The sequence below is a fragment of the Anastrepha ludens genome, chromosome 5 (genome assembly GCF_028408465.1).
Source record: "Anastrepha ludens isolate Willacy chromosome 5, idAnaLude1.1, whole genome shotgun sequence".
NCBI lineage: Eukaryota > Metazoa > Arthropoda > Insecta > Diptera > Tephritidae > Anastrepha > Anastrepha ludens.
Genome location: NC_071501.1, coordinates 86,719,992 through 86,747,603, shown reverse-complemented (window position 1 = coordinate 86,747,603; position 27,612 = coordinate 86,719,992).

Genomic DNA, 27,612 nt, shown 5'->3' with positions numbered 1-27,612 from the left:
CCGGCATGATGAAATTGACGGGTATTGGTTTTTGGACCGCGAAAGATTGAAGGACTTGTAGTGATGTAGGTACTGGTTCCATTTGTTCAGGGAACTGTTGTAATTGAAGTTTTTTTATATCTTCTGGAAGAGTATATTCGAACATGTATAGTGGCTCTTTGGTTGCCTCCTTAGCTCTACTATCGGCCTGTTCGTTACCTTTGAAGCGACTGTGACCCGGAACACACATAAGTTTGATTGAACCTTTTTGTTGTGTGAGCATGTTGCGCATTTTTGTGATTACTGGAGAGTTATTAGCCGGCTTCAGAATAGCCTCGATTGTTTATTTTCTGTCACTGCATATTAGGTATTTATGGTTTTTTTGGGAAGTAACGCAACAGTTTCGGCTGTGAAAATTGAGCAGTAACTTGGTAAAATTCCAACGGTTATAGTGGTACCTATTCCGCAGGATTACTTGGTTACTTTATGTAATTTTGGTATTAGTGGCTTGAAATTAATTTTACAATACTTTGACATATTGCACTCAAAATTATAGCACCAAATAAAAAATATTTTAGTTAACAAGCAGGAGGGGACAATGGATTAGGATGCCTCACCAAAAGAAAGTTGCTTTTAGAATTTATCACGTTTTAAGACTTCCCCCCAAAATATTTCGGGATTTGCACAAAAATGTAATCAAACTCCGAAGAAAAAACAGCACAATTTTTTTTTTTATTTCCGTGGGATGCCAATAGTTGATTAAGGCAACAAAAGATTCCACAATTTTCTTTTTTACATTTTACATCGTAAAACGCCTTTTTTAAGCTATCTCTATATTTTTGAACTCTATTGAAACCATTTCAGCTTGCACAAAAATTTACAAATGGACTTACATAATATTCGTTTTTTTTTCAAAAAAATGCCATATTTTAAACTTGAAATGTACGAATGGACAAGACTCAGTCTTGCGTTGGTTTCGTTAATCTGTTTTTGATTTCTGGCAGGGTAGGTGATTAGCCTGCCCGCTATCAGTCCTGTCGTTGGTTAGGAACAACGCCTTCTTACTGCTTGAAGCGTGATCTGAGTTTCACATTTTTCTGGCAGAAGGATCGCACAGATGGTTGAGGACTTTGCTAAATTTGGTGAGTCTGCGCTATTACCGCGGTTGCCCGCTTCCTCTTGCTGGCGCCAGTAATGCAATGTGGAACTGTGTGTTTTCCTTTATTTTTTGCCTGTTTTAGCAGCCACAATGCAAATAATGCGCTGACTATTGTGCGAGAGTGAGGATAGAAAGGATAAGTTTTTGGGATTGAGGATTTTTTTGTTTGTTTTAGAAACAGGAAAAGTGCGAGGACGTGGGACTCGAACCCACAATCTCTGGGATGGCTGGCTAGTGCATTTTCGCTAGACTACCGAGGCCGTCGGCATAATAGTAATTATAAAACAAATGGAGATATTGGGATGCTTTTTTATAGGGAAGATAAAGTGCTACTAGAATCAATAAAAAAAATGCCGTGTATTCGTTACTTGGAAAAAATGCTCAGCACCGTCAAGGAATAAAATATGTATCAAAAATGAACGAGATTTGTTTTTCATCGGCCCACAGGCATTATTTATGGACACTATGGAAAATATCTAAATTACGAAGCGCTCTGGTTGTGTTATTAAGGTATATTCGCTCCAGAAGGAATGAGCAATCCACAACACTTTGAATAATAACAAAAATGAAAGGCAAACACATAATAGATAGTCGAGACTGCAGATATTTCAAATTGATAAGCAGGAATCTGGAAAAGTCTGAGAGTATGAGGTCATGAACCGAAGGGAGCATAGAACAAAGCCAATGAAATACGAAGCGTACAACACATACAATACAGACTTCCTCTTTTTTTAGAAAAGAAAAAGTGAAAAAGTCCCAAATAGAGTGAGTTGCTGCCTTCCGCTTTCTAGTTATCGTCCTCGTCCAGCGACTGGAAACGATTTTCCTTGTAAACAGACGGGCAATTGGCTCATGTATGCGCTGCAATTGACCACCATGGCTAACCTCCTCAAAAGCTGGCTCAAGTCATGCGGGTGTGATAAGATATCCAGATGAAAGATGCATATTCCATTTTAGAACAAAAAATGATGCGTAGAGTAATTTAGGAGTATAAGTATTTGTAAATTAGGTATTGCTGAGTCGCCTCCAGCTTGTCCTATTTTGTAATTTTTTTTCTTTTCACTGCAATTGGAGCATAGGGCGTTTATAATGCTAGAATTAAATAGGCTATAAAACTGCATAACCCAATTTTTTTTTAAAGCTCGGAATATTAGGTGTGGAAATTAGCTGAATATTTAAAAATTTGGAATGTTTAAGAATTGAAGTTTGAAACTTCAATTTATGTGGTTTTTGTTATAGAAAGAAAAGAAAAAAAGATAAAAAGATAATTAAAATTAATTAACAAAAAACTAGTCAGGTCTTATCAATATAATTTTGCTTATTCTTTATCCTACATCATATCAATAAACTTTATCACTCGCGTTAGTACGCAATTCAAGCTTGTTCTCCATTGCGTATGAGTAACTTTCACCTCTATAGAATTTTGAAATCATCAATTTTTTTGTTTTTGTTTGAAAACGCTTTATATCCTCTATGAAGCAAAAAGTTTAATCACTGAATCATTTTTTTTACACACCTCGGCTCACTCAATAACACATTTTCGAACTTGAAACCTTTTTGCTCGAATTATTTTATTTGAAAATTTTGCTAAAACTTTACATTAAGATTCCAACACGACTTAAATAATATTTAGTGAAAAATGGGAAAGATATGCGTGAAACACAACCACTACTTTCCAGCTGCCAATATCGCCCGAATGTGGTGCATCCTGCTAAGACAAGCGAGGCTCTGACGAGCGGGGTTAGACGGTGTAAACTACAAGCGCACATGGGAAATGCTGAAGTAAGGCTCGTCTGTCAATATCTACATTTGTTTTATGGTGGAAACTGAAATGAAATTTGAAAAAGGCGAGCCAAGAAGCACCGAGAAATTTGGTAACTCCTAAACCAATAAGGCTAAAAAGCTCATGGTATTTAAACTCTGGAAAGTGAAAGGGTAGAAAGTCAAAGAGGAGAGAAGTAACAGAATGAAAAAAATAGGATAGAATAGAGCAGTAGAAGTAGTTAGACCTGTGAGAATTTTTCAGATTCTTTGGTCCAGTTTCAGAGAACGAATTTTACTCATTCTCGAGACACAGGCACTAAAACCTCCCAACCTTGCTCTAGCAAATGCAGGCCACTCACAGAAGAAATGCTTCAATAACTTAAATAATAAAAGACACTATTTCTGCATTATTTAATATTTGGTTGCTAAGGAATCGTAATATTTTTCAATTTCACTCAGTGAAATAGTTGACCAGGCTTTTTTAATCGCTTCAACCAGGGTCGCCGAGTCTTGAAATTGTCTTCCCCCTTCATATACTCTCCTGGATAAAAGTCCCCAAATGTTCTCGATAATATTTATGTCTGGGGAGTATGACGTCCACTCGAGCAAGTTGACATTCTGGCCCTTAAACCACTATTTTGTAACCCGGGCTGTATGGATGGGGGCGTTGTCTTGTTGGTACGTCCATTGAAGAGGTCCAAAAATTTCGGAAAACTGGGGAAAAGCCTTTTGGAGCACAGTCTCGTAGACATTTGCGTTCATCTTTGATAAAACAAACTGCAGCTCGCAAGTTCCATGAAACGATATGGCTCCCCAAACCATTACGCCTCCTGTACAGGCGTGATGACGACTCAAAAAGCATTCCTCTTTTCACATATCGTGAAAATAGTAGTTATAGCCATACGGTCCGTCGAGATTGAACTTTTTTCGTCGGAGAAGACCACAGCCTTCCAGTCCTTGTTCTATGTCATGTGATTCCGCGCAAATCGAAGTCGGAGGAGGTCTTTTTTTTATTTTGAATCTCTTTAAGTGTTTAGCACTCCGAATAACTCGTTTTACCGTTGCCAAACTAGCATTTACACCGCATTCATCCCTGATTTTACTGGCAGAGAGGTGGGAATTCGAAGCAGTTCGAAGGATTAGTCGCCTCTCTGATGCCGTTGTAGCATATTTTTTTCCTCCTTTCATTTTTTTCTCGTAATCGGCTTCATTACGAATAAAATTGCTTATCACGTTTTGGCTTCGACCAATCTTCTTTGCTATTTCATTATGTTTTAGGCCAGATTCAATATAGCCTTTAATTTGACCTTTTTAAAAATCGGTTAAAGATTTTCCCCGACCCATACTAAAAAATGGTAGCAATTACTTTAAATTTAAGTAGACCAAAGAAATTATATGTTTTCAATCACGCAGTCAATCAAAAAGTGAAGTCAAGGTTGTCAAACCTAATCAGATGAGCCAAAAATAGACCACACATTTAGCGAATTCCACGATGAAAGCAAAATTCTGATTTACCGTTGCATAGAACCGGTTACATTTTTTTGTCACATTTTGAGTAAACAAATGAATGTTCAAAACAAAAAAGAAAGAAGGAAAAAATGTAAGTATATTATATTAAAAAAGTATTGCTCTTTTTTGGTGAAAATTTAGCTACTTTATTGCAATACCAATTAAACAAAAAAAGACAAAAAAAACTACCTTTCTAAAATATCTGATGTAATTCACTAGCTACACTCATTTAGATTACTTAGATATTTGTTTTTTTTTTAATTTTTTTTCTTTTGTGTGTTATATAATTGTCTATAATTTGTCTTTCTAGTATCCTTTAAAATTTACTGAATAAGTACCATGAACAATATATCTCTATCAACTTTCCTTCCACCATCAAAAAAACCTGTCACAAAAGCACTTTTTCCCTACCCTTACAGTGACACTTACTTCAAATGAAGGTCGAACTTAGAAAATAGATTTAAAGTAATATTTCAACTTCTCTTCATAAAAACATTTCCTCCTACCTTAAGCTTACATATATGAGGGCAAGTATAACAAAGAAATTACTCAAATATGTAAAACATTGCATCAACACAAATCAGCACTGAGTCACTTTAGCGCAAATACACGAAAATAAATGTAATAATTCCAACAATCCAAAAAAGTACATGCAAAGTTTGACAAAAACAAGAACACAAACTCTAACGAGAAATCAGCAGTCAGACAGCCAGTGCCTCGACTGCATTTGATAGGTGAACGTATTTTTATCCTCATATTTATTTTGTGCCTTAAGTTGTATGCGTCTGACAGCGCGGCCTGCATTGTAAATTCATTTAATAAATTGAAAAAATAAATATTGTATGTACGCCTCTTTCGCTACCAATGCCGTACACAGTTGGAAAATAAACTAGAAAACTGATATGATGACAAGTTCGAAATTATCACATTTTTGGAGCAAATAAATAGTACAGTTGGCACGCGAATGGCATTGGACTGGAACCCGCAAGGGAGTAGAGGTCGAGGTCGACCAACAAACACTTGGAGAAAGTCGACCTAGTAGATGCCCACAACTCATGAGACGGTGCAAAAACTACAGCACACAACCGTGTACGATGGAAGAGTCTTGTCGAGGCCTTATGCTCCCGAGAGGGGTGAGTAAGGAAGAAAAAAAAAGGTCCAGCTTTACCTGGGATTCATGACGTCATCAGTATTTTGGAAGTAGTTGGAAGTAGTAGTAAAGGGCGATCAGATTGGAGGTACTTTTTCCAATAGGGTTTTTTGACAGATCACGCGTGACTACTGTCAAACTAAATTCATATTTTTTCAGTATTCATTGACATTTCAACATGGAAAGACTTACGCCGCAACAACGAAAACAAATCCTTGAAATGGAATTACGAAAATCGAGAAGTATTCGTCGCACGTTCAGGCCAACTTATCGTGTTCAGCAATGAAACCCATTTTTGGTTTAATGGCTATGTCACGTGTTTTTTTCGAAACTACTTCTTTCGATATGGTCGGCACGATTTCTCAAGTTCTAATCAACCGATTTGCTTGAAGTTTGTCATGAATATTCTTTAAATATATCTCTATCGGATGAAGTACGAAAAACTGGAAATTTCAATTTTTTAATATGTGTAAACAATTCGAAAAAATTAGGGAAAAATCGAGCTCAATTTTTGAGTAGCCACCATTTAATGAAAAATATTGTGTTCCCTTCTTTCTGCGTCATACCATAATGACATTCATATTAATTAAGAATTTGTCATCATGTTTTTTTTTTCAGATGACCAGAAGGGTAGAAATCGTGACAACAAGGTTAGTGCCTTTTGTTTTCCCCTTGCACTTCAAGGACACATAATTCCATGAATTTTTTCTTTTTTTTAATTCATTTTGTGTGCTCTTAATATAATATATAAATAAATAAATGATAAAAAATGGATATCAATAGCTTTCTTTTTATTCACCGTCAAAAAATGCTCGATGTTCTGGCCCTTAATTCAAATAATTTTGGAACCGTGCCAGTTTTTATTTCCACTTTTGAATACTGGATTAATGGTTGTTACTTTCCAGGCATCTACCTATGAATTCTCCTCGTTCAAATGACTTGTTAAATATAATATTAATAATATTTGTGAGGCATGGTAAGTCTAAATGCTTTGTGTTTTGTGCGTTTATTGTTGCTGATTTGTTATTACCAGCGACTTCTTTACCTTTTAGCAATAAAAATATTCCTTTTATTACCAAGAACTTCCTTGCTTTGCCCAAGCTCACACGCTTATGTTGTAAACGAATCTGATTTGCCAACGAGGAGGCTCTGAGGCTTTTGTAATAATAATTCTATGTAATTTGATGGTTTCGAAACCCTGGGCATGAAACATTTCTGACGTGGGTAAACAAGGTTCGATTGAGGCATTGGAAGCCAACATTACTAAAGTTATTCACGGGATACCGACCGAGGTCCTCCAGCAAGTCGCGAGTCATTCAAAATGAGTGTTTACGGATGACCGACTTACGGTGCAATTGCGTCAAACATTTAAAAGGGATTATCTTTAAAAATAAATGTCATGAATGGTTCTACACAAAAATAATAAAAAAAAGATTGCCCAATCAATTTGAATTTTCGTTGTTTTATTTCAATTTAAAATCCGATACCTCTAAAATTCTCAAATATTCAGTGACAATGAAAATACACTTTCAAGAGTTTTTCGTTTCATTTTCGTATTTTTCGTTCTTTTTTCAACAACGAAATTAAGGTAACGAAAAAGCAACAAATGCATTTTTTTTCTTATTTTCCATTCTTTGATTCGCAAATAAATACGATAAAATAACGTTTTTAGTATGATGAAGAGTCAACAATGTCACTGAAACCTAAACCCAAAAACCCATTTGCCTAAAATCCACATTTACAAACATAAATAAACACGAAACTCAGTTGGGTGGCATTGATAGGAAAGCTTCAATTTTGCTGTATTATGATTTCAATTGAAATTGCGTGCTGCAGGCAGTAACTGTTGGCACAAACAGTATGCAAAGATTTATGTGCTTTCTTTTTTTGTGCGGCTTGCTGTATATATTCTGGTTGTATTTACGCTTTAAGGCAAGCCCGCCTTGCCTTTACTTCGCCTGGTGCACCGCTCTTTAAGGCCATCCTGTTGGGCACAACATAATTTCTGATATCCTTAAATACACACATTTCCACCTTCATTTCCGTTTCCGGTTGCCATTTCCACACTAACCTACAATAATTAATTTGTGCGTGCTTTTTGTGTTATTTCTTTTTATGTGCTTTTCTTTCTTGCAACAATCATTTTTTTGTGGTTTTTTGTAGTTTTTTGCTTTGTATTTTTTATTCGAGGTCAGACGATGTTGCGGCATTACTGGACGCCACACTTGGATGACGTCACTCTTGGGTGATGTAATAAAAAGCAGTGTTACCAATTGTCAAACAAAAAAATCGTATTCTGCTGAATTAAATTCGAATGGTATTAACTGGCGGACCTACAGTAAGGTTTCAAATGGCAAATTTACATACTTACTTCTTTTGGCAAATCAAAAAAACAGTGTGATTAATTATTTATCCGTATAAAGGGAGCATATTTTATCCTAAAAGCATAAATTTGCATACTTTGTACCGAGAGTTTATTTAATGGCTTAGCGGGAGAATAGGAGAAAGCGTAACAGAGATGGCCATGGCGTATACTTGACTTCATAGGAGGACTTTTTTACAAAGTATGACAAAGTTAAGGAATGTACTGTTACATATGTATGTGAACTTTAGCATATATATATATATATATATATGTATGTACATATATTTTTGTTTTTTTTTTTGTTTTCAAAAAAATTAGTGAAATACTTTCAGAATATATAAGGCTACATTTTTCAATGGCTTTCTTTAACCATATTTATCTTGGCGAAAAGTAAACAAAAAATTGATTGTAATAGCTGGATATATCTTCTTTTGTCTAAGATCATAAAGTTAGTATCGGGTGCTTTTTTAAGAGCTGGAGGACTTAAAAGGATAACAAAAAACGGAAATATTTTAGAAATGCATATTTTTATATGAACTGGTAGATAATTGAGCTTTTCTTTTTGAGTATGATATCCGCAATATACTCCCCGCGCCTTTGAGTTACATGGTCCATTCAATAAATCTAATTTTCTACTACTTTTTTCTATAAATCTGGCCGTATGGCGTTACTGGCTGGTGGCTTGAATATTGGCTTCCAAATGTTGATGGTTTGTCGGCATAAGTGGCAATGACTTAAAATAGTCCCACAAAAAGTAATCCAGAGGCGTTAAATCGCACGACCGAGGCAACCAGTGGACAGGACCACACCTGGAAAGAAATTTTCCTCACATTGATTTTGCAATAATTCGATTTTTTGCGCACTTTATAGCAAGTTGAGCCGTCTTGTTGGAATCAAATGTAGGTGATGTTTTGCTGATTGCTTCTTGGAAGAACACTTAAGACAGCGTTTAGCTGATTACTTCTTTGAAACAAACTTTTGGATACAGTCAATATGGCTCAATAGCGCTCGCCATTCATCAAAAATATTTCCAAAAACAACATTAGAAATTCTACATTAAAATATCCACTTCCTTTGATGGTAAGACTCAAACAATTCAGCCCATAAAAAAAATATCTAATTTGTGCTTCAGCTCATGACATACTTCGTGGCGCTTTCACTTGTTTTGTGCTTTTATTGTTGCTGATTTGTTATTACCAGCGACTTCCTTACCTTTTAGCAATAAAAATATTCCTTTTATTATCAAGAACTTCCTTGCTTTGCCCAAGCTCATGCGCTTATGTTGTAAACGAATCTGATTTGCCAACGAGGAGGCTCTGAGGCTTTTGTAATAATAATTCTATGTAATTTGATGGTTTCGAAACCCTGGGCATGAAACATTTCTGACATGGAAAAACTCATAAAAAATCGTCTGCCGTCCGGAAGCGGCGTAAAATTATCCACACCCCAAATAGAAGGAGGAGCTTGGTCAAATACTCAAAAAGGGTATAAGCGCCTTGTATATACCTACATCTATGTATGTATGTATACATATATTTTCTGTGGGGTGTGGATAATTCTATGCCGCTTCCGAACTGCAGATATATATTATATATTTATTTATTTATTTAAATATAGATAGATACAAACAAAGGCCTTAAGCCAAGAGTCTTATAAGTAATTTCTTAAGAGTAAACTTAGAGTGAGAAAAATCAAAGTCTATGAAAGAAGAATAAGCACTAAATTGAGCTAGGGTCCACTGGATGAAACGGCCTTCAAACGAATACCGCGTGCTCTAAGCTAGACCGAACTACGGACGAATATGTACAACAGTTTGAGAGTACATGGATCAGAAAATGAAGAACTATTTCAACACATAAAGGCTAACATTGCGAATGATTTAGAAAGAATATAGTTTATGGGAGTGGTGAAGTTGAGCTTGGCATCCAGATAAACACCCAGATATTTTAATTCACTAATTGTCTTTAGTCTTAGCTTTTCATCGAGGTCAAAAAGCTGCCGAAGCAACCCAGGACATTTGCAACGTGTGTGGAGACGATGTCAAAGGCAAGTCTAGAGCACGGAAATGGTTTCAAAGATCACAGGCAAGCAGTTCCCGCAGCGGAAATCCTTCTAAATACGATGAAGAACGTCTCAAAATCATTTTTGAGGGAGAATGGCCGCCAAACCATTCAAATCGTTTCATCAACAGCACTTTTTGTCAATATAAAGCAAATCAAGAAGTGGGTGGCTCCAGGAGATACGCCAAAGCCGAAAGTCAAACCGGATCTTCATAAAAAAAAAATCATGATATGTATTTGGTGAGACTGGGAGGGCATGGTGCATGGAAAAATGCTCGAAAAGAATGTCACGGTCAACAAGGAGCTCTACATTGCCCAGCTACACCGCGTGAATGAGGCTATTCGGCTGAAAATACCTGATCGAGACGGTCAAACTATGCTCCTTCACGTCAACGCCAGGCCCCATGTTGCACAAGTCATCAAAGCCGCACTCCAAGAGCTCGAATGGGATGTGCTTCAGCATCCGCTGTATTCTCCGACCGATTACTAGCTTTTCCGCTCCCTGTCAAACCATTTGAAGGGAGTTTCCTTCGATAACAAAGATATGCTTTAAAACTTTTGCGATATTGCCCTCGAAAAAGTAGTATGCGATTAATGCATACCTAAAAGCTTCCTCTATTGCCAATATTTCCACCTGGAAAACACTGCAAGTATTAGGAAGACGCATAGTTTCTTCAATTCTAAGTATGCTCTAACACGACAACCCATTTTTAGACCATCTGTATAGACTGTAGGTTCGCAGCTGTTTACTAAAAGTCCCTAACTCCATTCCTCCCGAGATGGAAAAAGAGTGAGTTTAAGCTTTCTTATCAAAAAAGAATAAAATGGTTAAGGTTTTCTTTCCCATAAAATTTGTTAATTCTTTAATTTTTCAAAGTATAATTATTTTAATTATATTTATATTATATATTATTTTAATTTCAAGTCAGTTTGGACCGTGCAGTCTTCAATTTCGAGTAAATTGCTGCTGAAAAAATATTTTAAACACAATTAAATAAATTTATTGTATTGTTTATTAACAAAATACAAGATTAAAATCTGAAAATGCAAAAATGAATGATTTTCCTAACTTTCAAACTGTTATCCGGTCTATACCCTCTTTTATTTTCAAATGATCTACGGAGAGGATTTCTCTTTCGTTTGTTATTATCTTTTGATATATCTCTTTTGAGTGTCCAGAAATAGTCTGCCATCATGTTGATATTCCAATTTGCTTGATACCTAGTCTCCATTTCACTTATGTCTTGATGAAAACGTTCTCCCTGTTCTTCACTGTACTCCCCAAGATTCTCAGGAAAGTAGTCGATGTGAGAAGTAAGGTAGTGTAAGCTAGGTGAAGTCTAGCTCAAGGGAATTGTAAATTTCAAGTTTTCTCTGTTTTTTTCCCATCGTGTCAACATAATATTATATCGACCACAAACAAAGTGTGGGACCCAGGCTGAATCCAAATTTGTAATTTGAATGCAAAAGCATCCTTCATAATTTCGTTTTAATCTATCTGAAAACATTCTGCAGTTTTTTACCAGCTCAAACTCCCCACAAACGTAACAAAATAGATCAGGACTCTTGTTGCATAGATGGGAATTGTAATAATATAGTATACTCTCCAGTAGCCAAGTTTTCCACTACTGAAGAGCTGCAGTCGCTGGATGACAACGCCTGCGGGTCTGCTTTCTCACCCTGACCAGACGCCGATACAGAGTTTCCGAATCCCTGCATCGTAAAGTACTCATCACTTGTACCTGCCATGACGGCACACACGCCGTTAACCCAGGGCGGTTATTTGTAGTTTTATGAATGTTTGAGGGGACTATGGAAATTACATGAAAATCTTCGTCAATCCGGATCCACAAACTTTTTTAAACCAAAATAATCCCAATTTTCTTCGAGTTTTGCAATTTTTAAGGATGTTTTATCATTTTTTTAGAATTAAAAAAGTTTATGATTAAAGTACGATCGAAATTAGTATGTAACGGATCAAAATACATAAAAATTATGCTTTCCTTAGATCTCAATTTGTTTTTTTTTTTTTGCCAGAACATCGAATTTTCGCTATTTTTTGGGGTTTTTTGCAATTTACTCGAAATCGAAGCCTGGACGGCCCAAACTGACTTGAAATACGTATTCAGCGGGTCGAACACGCCCGTAGATAGGTGGCGCCCGGTGTACAGACAACTTTTTTTTTTTTTGTGTGCCAGTGTAATTATTTTTCAAATATTTGAAAGTCCCCCTATTACACCGTACTATTATATGTTTAATTCTAGGTTTATGAAATTAGCAGCATTTCCACTAAAAACCCCATAAACTATTTTCTTTCATGGCTATTCGATTTCCCAACAGCAGATTTCAACATATGTACAGTTTCTCACATGCAATATATTTATTATTACTGACTCGTATATTAGTAAATTTCTTTCGCTGATTCATATTGTACAAAATTATTTTATTTCTTATTCGAGTCAACTGCAAACATAAACTTCATTTTAGATCATAGTAGTCTGCTGTTAGGCGCCACTTTTCACCATAACCTAGAAAATATACATTTCACGGTCATTTTCAAACAATGGTTACAAATATCATTGCAAAAATGTGGTCGCTATTTTACCAAAACCATGACTGGCTCCTTTCAACTCACAGCTGATCAACATGTCCAAGGATTTATACACACATACACAGACATATCATCACATAAAAAAAAAATCATCACATCAAATTACCTGCATCAGCGTTGTTTTCACTTGTTAACTTCATATGCGTGTATGTATGTAGGTATGCGTGTACTCATTTGAATATGAAAATCTTTTGGGAACGTCAGTGTGGCTAGGCCTAGGCGTTTTTCGTCATCAAGTAGTACAGGAGGCCCTGCAGAGAGACTTCTGTGTTAGAGCACTGACAGTTAGACATACACATGTATATGTAAATATGTTAGTTAGTATATATTTATGTATGTTAGTATGTATTAAATACCATTAAATACCGTAAAGCGTCGCTACTCAACGCATAGTAACCGACTTTCATATGTTTTCATTTTTTCTGCTTACGCAATTTTACAACCTTTATGTCATGCCTGCTTTCCATTTTTATGTACTGCATACATACATACATACATACATCCATACATACATACAGATATACATATGTGCTTATCTAATTTTCTGTGGGTTATCTGTTTTGTCCGTCGTGACATTGATTTATTTTTCTTTGCCAGTTCTAAAGTGTGACGTAGTGTTTGTTGCTTTATGCGTTCGCACGCGTTTTCGCTAAATTTTTACGCATTAAATAGAGGGCTACGCGTACATACTGACACTAAAGTGCATGTGTGTATAGAGTTAGCACAGAATATTGACAGAATTTGTATTGAAAAAAAACACTCGAATAAGTAAGTTCGGCGATAGCTTCCATGGCAAAATCATAAAGCCACCAGATGTGGCTTATTTATTTATTTTTTATTTTTTTATTAATTTCAAATATTTTTATAAAACAAAATTTCAAAATAAACAAAAATAAAAAAAATATAAAACAAAATTTCAAATATTTTTTATACAACCAAATATATTTCATTCTTTAACGAAGACTGCATTACTCCAAATTTGAAACTCTGTGCAAACTTTTTAATCAAAATAAAAATAAAAAAAATTGGGTATACCTATATAACATAATTAATATTTAATATTTTTTAACAAATTGAATTTTGGTACAAAATGGCATAAAATTAATAATACAACTATATTTTTGAATAATTTTTTTACTGAATAAAAAAATGATTTTAAGTTATGAAAATCTTTATTTTGATACGCTCCATTGCTTGTCTCTTTGTACGAGCTACGTTCAAAAAGTATCGCGAATTTTGTGTTTTCTCAAAAATTATTTATTCATTCATTAATATCAATTTTGTACCCTTCAAAGTAATCCCCATGAGATATTATGCACTTTTGCCAACGTTTTTTCCAATCTTCGAGGCACTTCAAAAAATCATTTTTTTTTTTTTTACCTTATTCAGCTCCGCCTTCGATGCCATCTTTATCCCGTCAATGGTAGCGTAGCGTCGTCCTTTCATCGACCTCTTCACTTTCGGGAACAAGAAACATTCACAGGGGGCCAGATCTGGAGAATACGGTGGCTGTGGCATCATTAGTGTGTTGTTTTTGGCCAAAAAGTCGCGCACAAGCAACGATGTGTGAGCAGGGGCGTTATCGTGATGCAAGAGCCACTTTTTGTTCTTCCACAAATCCGAGCATAACTTGCAGGTAATATTCCGTATTGACCGTTTTACCCTCATAATGCACAACGCCACTGCAACCGAAGAAAACTGTAAGCAAAACTTTTACATTCGACCGAACTTGACGCGCTTTCTTCGGTCTTGGTTCGTGCGGCAGCTTCCATTGAGATGATTGAGCTTTGGTTTTCACGTCATAAACATAAGCCCACGATTCGTCACCAGTTATGACCCTCTGGAGCAAATTTGCGGCGTCGCGGACAGAGTCCAACATCTCATTAGTAATGTTCATGCATTGCTGCTTTGGTCGAAATTGAGCAGTTTTGGTACGAATTTTGCGGCGGTCCGTCTCTTGCCCAAATCATTGAAAAAAATCGAATGGCACGAGCCAATCGATATGTCTAAGTCCTCAGTAAATTCTCTAACGGTGATTCGACGATTGGCGAATACCATTTTCTTCACTTCATAATTTTTTCGCCTGTTCTTGAAGTGCTTGAGCGTCCGGCACGCTTTTCGTCGTTCACATCACATTTTGTACCACCGATAAACGTTGCTTTCCAAACGAGCTTCTCCGTATGACACAGTCAACATTCGGAATGCACATCCGCGCACTTAATTTCGCTTTTCACACAAAATTTCGTTTTTCACACAAAATTTGATACAGGTTCTTTGATTAATCTTTTTGAATAGGTAAAAATCGAAGACGAACCGAAACAAGTGCAAGAAAAGCATCTGTCAACAATTAACTGAACAATCAAAATGGCCGAACTCGTCGGCATGAGTGAGAGACATGAGTACCAACATATCGCTACAAAAAAATCGAAATTCGAATATACGTAACCTGCGAAAATTCAAAATTCGCGATACTTTTTGAACACATCTCGTATACTGCAGCTGTCTAGTTCACAAGTGTCAAATATGATTGACGTACATTGACATATGCAAAAATTATAAATCTTCCCGTGGAGCTTAATTTTACGCCACCTTGTAATTGAATTACATCGACGATGAAACTGCCTACACCTTTTTCCATTTTTTTTTATTCTGATTGAAACTTGGAATTATGTGGTTTTTGCCATGCAATGAATTATAATTTATAAAAAAAAATATTTAAAATTAATTTGAAAAAAACAATTGTTGCATGTAAACTTAACTTTGTTTTTGTTAGACTTAGAAAAAAATGAAATATGACTTAAAATCTACATACAGCTGAGATCTACAGACAGCACCAAGAAAAATATTAAAAAATTAATAATTTAATAGAAGTAGTTTTCAGAAAAACGCGTTCAAAGTTTTCATACAAGACGGATCGGAATCGGAATCCACATCACCAAAAAGGCTATAACTCATAAAGTAATAGGAATATAAAAAAATCCTCTTAATGGAATTTTCTTAAATGTCTAATCTTTGAAAATATACAAAACGAAAAATTTTGATTTTTTTCAAAATTCTGCATAAGAATACCCCCTAATATAAATAAGTTTCCTATCAGAAGCGAATAGGACATAATTTTTTGCACTGTTTGACAAGAAAGGACTTTTTTCCGATTTTTATTTTTACATTTCTTATTTTCTCTTATTTTTTTGTTTTACCCTTCCTTTTTCTTTTAGTAGTGCAAAATTAAAAATTTCTATGACATTTTGAAAATTACGGAAAAATAATAATATTCGCCAGAATACCAATAGGTCATGGAGAGAAGAAAATACTTGTGTTACAAAAAAGACTTGTAGCTAATTTGGCCGCAAATCGATAAGAAACGGTCAGGAGAGAACATCTCAAACTCTCAGGAGAGAACATCCCGAAGGTCATGGCTGATTTCACCGCTCATTGGCTGTATGCACTCTTCTAAACTAGGAGTATTTTCTCAGGAATACTGCAGATGTTGTAAGGACTAGAAAAAAACAGTAGAACACTTCCTCTGTAATTATCCAGCCTTAGCTATAAGTACATCAAAAAGGAAAATAAGAAAATACTCTTTTTCCTCTCTTACAAAACTATCCGGTGCTGAGTTAAAACCTATCTACGCATCTAAATGATTCCATGATGAATAAACACTAAGGTTCCCGTACCACAACTGACCTACATAATCACATAGTCACTTAGGCCTTAGAGAGTTATCTACTCTAAGCCAACTACCAAAAAAAAACTTGGTTCAGGGTCGCTCGGTCTGATATGTTAATGGCAACAAAAAATTATTCCCAAACATTTTTTTTTGTGAATAAAATTCTAAAATATTTTGCAGTATTTCTCCAACCTTAGCTTCCAGAGTATTCTCAACTACAGGTATATCAATTGCGATGGCTGGTTTTAATAGACGACTTTACATTTATGAGATCAGAGCTCAGCGAGTAACGACTCACCAATTGCAATAGATGAAAGAATTAAATCTGCTAATCTGCCGTACTATGTAAATATAAGATTGTTCATATCAAAGGTTTTATCACGAATGCAGGAAATCAAAATGTATAAAACTTTGATACGTCCGGTTCTTACTTATGGTGCTGAAACCTGGACACTGAAAGCTAATGATATAAACCAGCTATTGCGATTTGAAAGAACCATAATGAGAAAAATCTACGGTCCTATTTGGCTTGAAAACGGCACGTATCGCACCCGTTATAACAACAAAATTGAAATCCTTATTGGTGGTGAAAATGTAATACGTTCTATTAAAGCGCAACGGATTAGATGGATTGGCCACATCATAAGAGTGCCCAGCAAAGGAATCCAAAAACGGGTGTTTACTTTCCGTCCAATTGGAGGAAGAAAGAGAGGCCGACCAAGAGAGAGATGTCGAAGGAGACTTAAAAGAGAGAGAGACTGGATTGGAGGAGGAGTGTTGGTGAAGCTATAGACTGTGAAGCTAAGAGAGAGAGAGAGAGTTCAGAGCTACACTTACTTATGTAGTTGCGCGTTGAGTTTCTTCACAACCATTCAACCCAGCCTAATTTTACGACTATACGAAGTCTATTAAAAAAATAAGGTGAATTAACAAATTTCAGGCTACGTATACTTGACATTCGATTATTATTTTTTCTTTATGTTGGTACACACCTCTCAAAGATACGTTCATGGTTTTAGCGAAAAATCTCATTTAGTTTGTTTATGAGAGACACAAATAAGACAAGTGTTTTGCGTGTTCGGCGATTTACTTCTATCGAAAAAAATGTATCAAAGCAGTTGCATCAAATTTTGTTTAAAAAATGGATGTAAGCGCTCAAAAACATTTGAAATGTTGACAATATCATACGCTGAGAGTACTCTAAGTCAAAAGAATGCTCACAAGTGGTACAAGTTTTTCACAGAAGCCCGAGAAGACGTGAATGACGACGCTCACTCTGGACGCCCCAGCGCATGAACAACCGATGAAAATGTTGAGAAAGTGAAGAAAATTGTTAGGGAGAATCGTCAAAGCACAATTAGAGAAGTTGCTGAGGATGTCGGCATATCGACATATTGGTTGGCTCATGCCATGCAATTTTTTCGGAAATGCATTTTTTTCGGCATGAAGCGTGTGGCAGCGAAGCTCGTTCAAAAATTGGCGAATTTTGACCAAAAACCACGTCGCATGAGCATAGCTCAGGAATTGTTGAATGACGTCAACAATGATTTAGATTTCCTTAAAAGAGTCATAACTGGTGGTGAATCATGGGTATACTCGTTTGGTTATGACATCGAAACCAAAGCCCAATCGTCCCAATGGAAGAGTTCAGGAGAGCCAGGACCAAAAAAACGCACACCAAGTTCAATCAAATGACAAAGTTTTGCTCACTGTTTTCTTCGTACGATAAATAAGGAGTATTACCTTGAAGTTATGCGCCGTTTACGTGAAGCAGTACGAAAAAAATGCCCGGAATTGTGGAAAAAGGCATGCCCTTTGCATCACGATAATGCACCTACTCACTCCTCTCTGCTTGTGACAGATTATAACAACACCGTTATCATGCCTCAGCCACCGTATTCACCAGATTTAGCCCCCTACGACTTTTTCCTGTTCTCAAGATTGAAGAGACCCATGAAAGGACGGCGTTTTGCGACGATTGAGGAGATAAAAGCCGCATCGCTGAGAGAGCTGAAGGACATACCAAAAAGTGCATATGATAACTGTTTCGAGGATTGGAAAAAAAGCTGGCACAAGTGTATTATATCTGAGAGAGACTACTTTGAAGGAAATAAAATAGAAATTGATGAATAAATAAATATTTTTTGAGAAAAACGAAAATTCACCTCACCTTCAATATTGAAAATTGTTTATCTGCATTACAAAAAGCTTAAGCGGCATCTCTAGATTACAACAAATATAACTTTAAGATCGAGTCAACATTTTTTGAACCTTTTTAGAAACGAAGTAGTGATTCAACCAAGACCCCTTAACTTTCCTCATTTCCTTTATAATGTCGTCCACTATCAACTCACGTATTGCCTTACCTTAAAATCCATTTACAAATAAAGATCTGTAATACTTTGAACTTGTCCACGTACGTACATAGAAAGCGCAATCAAAACGTAAAACCAACTTTCATGTAACTATCGGTGGTGTGTGGAGCTCCGTGTACAAAGTAAAAGTAGAGAAAAATAGAAAAAAGTCAAGAAAAGCAAAAGAAAATAATTTCTATTTTTAGAGTGAGCGCAGAAAAATTCCAGTCTGGTAAAACTCAAAGCTGCTGATAATGTGCAAACACCAAAAGAGAATGCAGCGCACACACGCCCGTGCATACAGATTTGATGCACAACCCAACAAACGGACTAAGAATAATCCTTGGAAATGTTAAATGCTTTCAGTTGCGACAGCAAAAAGTGCGCATACAAATAAGGAAAATGAGAAAAACTTTAGAAAACCAATAAAAAACAGGAACAAGTAAATAAACAGAAGGATATGGAAACGATGAAAAGTAGAGCTTACACAATGCAGCAACTGGTATAAATAACGGAAGGATAATTGTAATGCATAGCAGAAAAACATAGCAAAATAATCGCATAAGAACTTGCACACGAGTACACGTAACCCATGCATGGAAGGGACATTCGGAAGACAGTGGCAGCAAATGGAGAATTTTTATTTAAGAAAAAATTTAATTTATTTACAACGCGTCGAAGATTTTTCAAGGCTTGCATTAAATACCAGCGTAAAAAACACAAAGTTCTTCGATAACTAATTTTCTTATAATTAAACAGAGCTTCTGACATTTCCCAAATGCATGTAAACATTTTATGGTAAACAGCACTGCGTAGGGAATTTTTTTGGGAGTTACAGAAATATTTCAGAGAGTATAAAAGTGTATGAAATGGTGGTTTTTTGCTAGAGAGCGGAATGATAGAAACAAGATTGCACTCATCAGAGAGTTTGTGACGTCACATTAGCTGAGTTGTGCAGTATTGGCAACCATTTGCTCTTCGCTATAAATTTAATGCTTTTTTATACCGAAAATGCGACAATTTTTAAGTTTCTGAAAAGATTTTAATGCAAATTATAATTAGTTGATTCTTATAAAATTTTATATTTTCAAAGCGAAAATTTAAAATTTTGCTCCTTTTAAGTTCATGCAAGAATATTAAGTATTCTTCTCTCAACTCTTCTTAAAGTAAAAACAGTCCATGATGAAATACGGAACAACAGCTTAAGACACACAAACCGACTACTAGAACATTCTAACAGGGAAATTCGACAACTCCCATTAAAAGAGGAAACCGAGACGAGGAAGTTTAAGCGCAAACGACCAACTGACCTGCAGATGTAAATGGTGTCACAATTTTATGAATAAATATATAATTAAATAACGAGTTAATTTTTTTTTTTAAATAAATGTATATAGTGGTATATTTTTACAAAAATAGTACCCTATCTTGCTGTATAACCTCAAATATATCAAAGAAGTAACAAAAGAGTTTTTCTACTATGAATAAGTTCGTGCGGTTTTTTTTCGAAATTTGAAACTTTATTGACGTAAAATGGTTACAAATTTAATATTCAAAATATTGTCCATCGCTTACTACTACTTTTTCCCATCTTTCTGGCAATTCACGGATTCCCTTTGTGAAAAATTCGGTCGGTTTTGCCGCAATCCACGAATCGATCAATTTTTTGACTTCATCGTAATTACGGAAGTGCTGGTCAGCCAGGCCATGTTGCATCGATCGGAAGAGATAGTAATCGGATGGCGCAAGGTCTGGACTATACAGCGGGTGGGGTAGGACATCCCATTTGAGCGTTTCTAAGTATGTTTTGACCACTTGTGCAACATGTGGCCGAGCATTGTCATGTTGCAAAATAACTTTGTCGTGTCTATCGGCGTATTGCGGCCGTTTTTCTCGCAGTGCTCGGCTCAAACGCATCAATTGTCGTCGGTAGACATCCCCCGTAATCGTTTCATTCGGTTTCAGTAGCTCATAATACACAACACCCAGCTGGTCCCACCAGATACACAGCATAACCTTCAGGCCATGAATATTCTGCGCCGACGTCGATGTTGAAGCATGGCCAGGGTATCCATACGTTGCCCGACGTTTTGGATTGTCGTAATGGACCCACTTTTCATCGCCAGTCACAATTCGATGCAAAAAACCCTTTCTTTTGTGCCGTTGAAGCAGTTGTTCGCATGCCATAAAACGGCGTTCAACGTCTCTTGGCTTCAATTCATACGGCACCCAATGGCCTACCTTTCGGATCATTCCCATGGCTTTTAAACGTTTGGAAATGGTTGATTGATCAACTCCCAAAGTTTTTGCAACCTCTTCTTGCGTTTGAGCCGGATCTTGATCGAGCAATTCCTCCAATTCGGTATCCATGAACTTTGGCGGCGCACCCTCGCGTTCTTCGTCTTCCAAGCCAAAATCACCACTTTTAAAGCGTGCAAACCACTTCTGGCACGTTCGCTCAGATAGAGCATGCTCACCATAAACTTCCACCAAGATACGATGACTTTCGGCTGCTTTTTTCTTCATATTAAAATAATGAAGAAGAATTCCCCGCAAAAACACATTATTTGGCACGAAATTCGACATTTTCAAGTGTGGTAAAAATATTGTTGTTTACGCTTCAAATAAAAAACTTATACTGACGTTTGTGCCTTACGACAGTAGCTCTCCAATGAATGTTTGGAAATGTGGATCGATGGAATAATAATCAAGTTACGCCATCTGTTGTAAAACCGCACGAACTTATAAATAGACCTATTAACAAAAAAAAACTCGTAAATTTATTTCTACATAACCACATTTATTTAAAAAATGCACATTTTAAAGAGAATTTGTCACGCATACAAAGTTCTTTTAGTAATTCAATAAATATTTGGTATTTTATTTTCTTTAGATGGGCATTTGAGTGCGTTTTTATATCCAAAGCTAGGCAACACTGCAGTAGCGAGAGAGAGATTTGACTGCTGAAAGGGAAAGAACACCAACAATAACCGCAATCGCGGGCAATACGACCAGATGTTAAAAAAAGTAAAGCTAAATAAAACTGAGTGAAATATGGAACTAATTTTCAAAAAAAGTATATTTTACAAAATTATAAACATCTCATTTTAATTAGAATAGGCTAGAAAAATATCATGAAGAAACAACTAAAATTCCGAGACTAAATAACAAAAAAAATATTAAATCAAGTTACGGATATGGTAATATGGCCATACTGGTGCTAATACGACGTCACTCATTGTCACATTTTCTGAAAGGAAAGTAACGGTACAATGATAGGCGCCATCTCATTATTCTTTCCATCATAGAGAGCGGCGAAGCTTCGGCTTCGACTTGGGCATCGGTCAACAAAAGCGCAATACGGTTTCGAATCGGCTTCTCTCAATTGTTCAAATATTTCATTAAATTGTTTTTGTTCATAAATTGTATAAACTTTTTTGTAAAATTTTTTAACACTGAATTCCTGTAACACTTTTAACACTTTCGGTTAAAAAAATAGCTTTGAGATATCAATGCCCCTCCATCGAGTGTACCTCAGCTCTATAACGAGAGCAAAGTGAAAATATATGGGACATTTAGCCTTTAATCTGCGGTTAATATAGCGGCCTGATAGCTTGCAATGACAATTTTGTTTTTCACCAAGGTCTGATTAGCTTACCTCCGATCGATCGTGTCCTCCTAATGGATGCAAATAATCCGGCTCTGAAAGTATTCGATGAAGTACCAGCTGAAGAAGAAGGTCTCCTCTGGGGGGAAAGATCAGTTGCAGAATGACTTGGCTTCACATGGTGTGTCCAACTGGTGCCGGTTAGCATGAGAAAGAAACGACTGGCGCGCTTTGTTAAACTCGGCCAAAATCGCTCAAATGGTTATCACGCCAATAAATAAGAAGAAAAGATCGATCATTAAGGAAAGAGTTCACAAAGTTTGCATTGCGATTAGACAAAAGCTGGCTACAGAGCTGTTGTGGGTTTCATTTGATTATTTCTTACTCATAATTCTAACAAGATTTGTGTTTACTAAAGTTACTATTAAAAATCAACCGATGCAATTATTTATTCTTATATAAGTAAATGCACAAACCTTTCAGAGCAATTCCAGATTTTTCTTTGATTTTTTTCTAAAATGTGTAAGACACTTTTTTGATTTGAATTATAGTGTGGTCCAAATGCTGGCCACAGAAGCAGAAGCAAAAGTTTCATGAGATGGAGCTGAGAATGCTGCGTTGGGCTTCAAGCCTAACAAAATTGGTCAAAATAAGCAATAAGCACATCAGAGGCAGCTGTCATGTGGCGCCAATAATAATTGAGAAATTGAGTGAAAACTGCTTGCGGTGGTATGGGCACATCGCCAGAAGTCCAGATCCGACCGTAGCAAAGTAATTGGTGATTCAGCTGATTCCATCAATGGGATGCGGCAGACCTATTAAATCCTAGCTAAGCAGCATTAAAATTGATATGCAGCTGAATGAAGTCAGGGAAGGGACAACTCTGAACCTGTAAAACAGAAATTGCGTAGGAGAAAGGCCGACCCCAACTAGGAGGAAGAAGAAGTAAGAAGAAGAAGAAGGAGAAATATAGAAGGTCAATAAATGTATCTTAGCTCAATTTTTCCAAACAATTCGTTTTTGCGCCATCTATTCCTCGTTTTCTTATAAAACGCCTACTAACTTATATTGAAAATAATAGATACATCCATATATTCCATAATTATAAAAATATGCGTAAGAAATACGGGCAATTAAATTTTGTTATATTTTCACTGCAGTTTTTGGTTTAGAGCTAATCAGCCGGTCATGATTTAGTAAATAAATTAGTATTAATAAAAATACGCGTTTTTTTAAAAGTAATTTTTTACTACTTGGGTACTTGTAAATGTTCGGTTACTGTACGGTTTGTCCTTAAAAATCGGTGTCCAGTCGTTCTCTAGTTTTTACTTTTACTACGAAAAAAGTGATAAAAAATTGAAAATGTTCTGATTTAAAAATACAAGGTGAAGTCCAAAATAAAAAAGACTGGCATCATAAAAATGTTTTTGATGGTGTCATCTCTTTAATGAGTTAGTGCGTTGGAAGTTACATCCCTAGTTGACTTCCAATGAAAGCTTGATGACATTCGGTTCAGTGGAAGCGTCTGAAACGTTTACCGAAACATTTGAATTGATGAAAAGTGAATGCGATGATTGTCTATTTGTGTCAGAGTTCATGAGTGGTTTACACGTTTCAGAGATGGTTGTGAGGATATACAAATGTAAATGCCAATGAACAAACGGGCAGCCCAAAATTAGTAATCACCGAAAACTCCATTCAAAAATGAAGTCGATGCTCATTTTTTTTTACGATTCCCAGGGAATTGTCCACAATGGGCCAAACCGTCAATGCAATTCTCTATCTTGGCCTTTTGAAACGTTTGTTGCATGACTTCTGCTGTGACTTCTAACTATTTGGAAAATTGCATTTGGCCATAGAAGGAAAACGTTTTGCGTCCATATTGGCCATCCAAAAGGCTTGTACCGACATCCTGAAGTACATTCCGGCCAATGAATTGAAACACTCTTTCGAAAAGCTTTTAGATCGCGCAAAACAGTGAGGACAGAGGGGACCATTTTGAAAAAAAACAAAAACTCGAAGTTATCAGAACAAAGTTCCTGTCGTTTTTATTTTAGCTCAGTCTTGTTTATTTTGTATATTAAGCAGTTAGGTCAAATGATTGAAGTTCGAGTTTGATACTCCCCAATTAGCTCTAAAGCGCCTGTTTGATATCATTTCCAGACCTCCAACGGGCAGATATCTACAGCCAATCAGAGCTGTGTTGATGTAATGGAGAAGGTTAATGGGTTATACAATTCAATTACTTTTAAGTTGAAGTGAAGTGTATTCCTTGAAAAGATTTGTGGTATTCAAAGGGGTGTCGCAAGTGTTGTATTATTGCATGTTGTCAACCTTGAACGGATGAAAAATATAATCATATGATTCTCAATACCCCGTACAAGTCATTACATGAATTTTCACCCCGTAAAAAAATATCGGTTTTGTATTCCAAGTCCACTGACATTTATTTAACCGTTCCAAATTTTAGAACATAAGACGAGACGACATCTTGTGAACCACTTAAACGATCTGGATTGACCGAGACTGGGCAAAATCCAGAGAGACCAGATTTAGTAAATAATTTTAACATTAGACCGAATATTGTCAAGATCCCCAACATTTTTAAATAAACGCATTTCTCTTTCTGATCTCAATCGATATTCCAGAGTTGCTTTTTCAGTTTTGAGATATGGCAACACCTGTACGATTACGTCAAATCTGACATTATCATAGTAATGTTTGGCATTTCTAATGGTAATTGCACTTAGTATATTTTGTCATCCTAGGTAAAGAAAAGGAATTAAATACTGAACATTTCCGATTAATGATTTTCTATGATTTTTCAAGTAGATGAAACCAACAACAGTCTAATAAGGACGCTTAGATTTCTTGTGATAAAGCATTAACTCGAGCCAAGGTGTTTCTCTGGTTTTTTAAATCAATCGTGGTCGTGGTGGACATGGTGGTAGGGGGCGTACAGATCCGACTAGGGCGGTAGCAGTTTTAGTTCGGGTTAAAATCGTACACTGACAAGGTTAGGCTTTCGCTGCTTCCTCCTCAGAAAAATAAAAAACATACACCAGTCCGCTCGGCTATAAAACTCAGGCCACTGTTGAATGACTCCTTTTGATCTTAAAATATTTAGCAATCAAATTTCAAGTGTACTGTACTATTCTGCTTTCCATGAAATATCCCATTTAAATTATATAAATGTAAGCACTTAGCCGACAGTAGAGAACTGCAGTGCAAAAAATGCATTGCAAATGGTCAGGACATCAGCGCAAGCTACCAACTAAGCCACGCAAAGCGAAACCATACAAGTCGAGTAACGCTCCAGTACTTACGCACTCATACACTCACACACATACAAGTGCACAAAAAAAGTTTTTATGCTCACTTTTCCTCCATTGAAATGTTTCGGCGCCAACAAGTCGAATAGTCCAAACATTTGGTCGTCGCCTCAAAGCTGCCAACCACGCACTCATTTGTCTGTCTCACTGCTAGTGACAGTGGGGAGAAGTGCGTTTGTGGATGAGAGTAAAGTCAAATACAAGTAATATACAAGGAATACATTTTATTACTGCACTGTTCAATGATAACTGGCTGCTAGCTGCTAGTGATTAGGTGCTCTCCGCACTGGTGGGGGACGAATTTGTAATGAGCGAGCGACAACAAAAGTAACGACAATAATGAAGGGGAAGTGGGTGTGTAACCAATTGTAGTGACAGTGATGCTTCTGCAAATTCTTTGGTGTGTATGTATGCGTACTGCTACTGTTGCTGTCGTGTCTGTGCTCTGCTGCCAATGGAAGTGCTATAAAAATGGCGTCAATGTGGCGCCTTGACGCAACGCGGTAGCATTACAACAAACACGCAAAACAAACGTATTGAATGGACGAGGATTAGCACACAAACATGCGAAGGAATAGAAATTCATTGCCTTAGTAAACTCCACTTTCTCAAAAGCTGACACTCACAAACATGCGCGTTGGCAAACATATTGACTCACTTCTGTAAATATAAAAGAAAGTATGTAGATTTAGTTACAAACAATATTCGCATACACTCTTGCATTTAGGTAAGCACACGCACACGCACACAGTAATGTCCTTGGCGCTTTCGTACGAACTTTTTCAACGACAAATCGTTTGAACTCTCGAAACGAGGTCACCTGACGCCGATGAAGCTGTGAATGTCCTTTTTGCCGGGCGTGTCAGATCGTGTTTGCACACACCCATACATTTGAGGAAGCCTTGTAAAGTTTTATTTTTTATTTATTTTAACATATTTTTTTTGCTTTTCATTTGTTTGAAATTAATATATGTATTTATAGAGTTAACAATAACAAACTGTGAAATCTCTGCTAATATATGCGAAACTGCATACAGTCACACACAAACAAATGTAGTTAAAATGCTAAAGAATGTGAGATAAAAATATTTCCACAAGCGTTGAGACTCTCTAAGCATATGAGTATTTATGTGGAGATACAATTGTCGATGTGTATGTGGTTATTTTCATCTATTCAACTACTCGCAAATATGTGCAGTTGTGTGTATTAGTATGGCAATAACATCAATAAGGGACAAATGGGCGTCTGCTAATATACTTTAGACGGAAATAGCCCAGTGGAGACTGTTGGAAATTCTACAAGAAGTATAGATAATATGATCTGCGTGACTATCATTTCCCAGGTTCTAAACTCACTGGTGGCATGAAGCAGCAAATTATAGAAACACTTTTCTCCTAATAGTGGTTATGTATATATCCCTCGGCAGGTAGAAAAGTGCAGAAAACCCTACCAAGACTGGTATTGTCCTCTTTACCAGAAGGAGGAAGCTTGATGGACTCATTCTTCCTAGCCTAAAAGGAGTCACAAACCAGCTATCCAAAGAAATCAAATATCTTGGAGTAATCCTCGATAGTAAACTCCTTTAGAAGTCACACGTCGAAGCAAAGACATCCAAAGAACTGACGGCCTTCTGGCAGTGCAAGGGTGTATTTGGGAAAAAGTGTGATTTCAAGATATTTGATTTCTTTGGATAGCTGGATTGTGACTCCTTTTAGCTTAGGCAGAACGAGTCCATAAGACCTATTATCACCTATGCATCACTGGTCTGGTTGAGTAGGCTCTCTTTCGTGGGAGTCAGCAGCACCTTACCGAGACTACAACGCATTGTGACCATCTGTTGCATCGAAGCTTTTCCGACTACTTCATGCCTGGCATTAGAAGCTCTAGTTATTCTACCACCACTTGACGTTTTCATTCAAGGAGAGACCTTGAAGGCCATCTGCAGACTGAAATAAAATGGGAATTGGTACGGCCCCTGTTAGGCATTGGACAACAGGGAAGGCATGGACTTCGATCCAACGATTCTCTCCATGCACCTTGACTCCATGCCATCA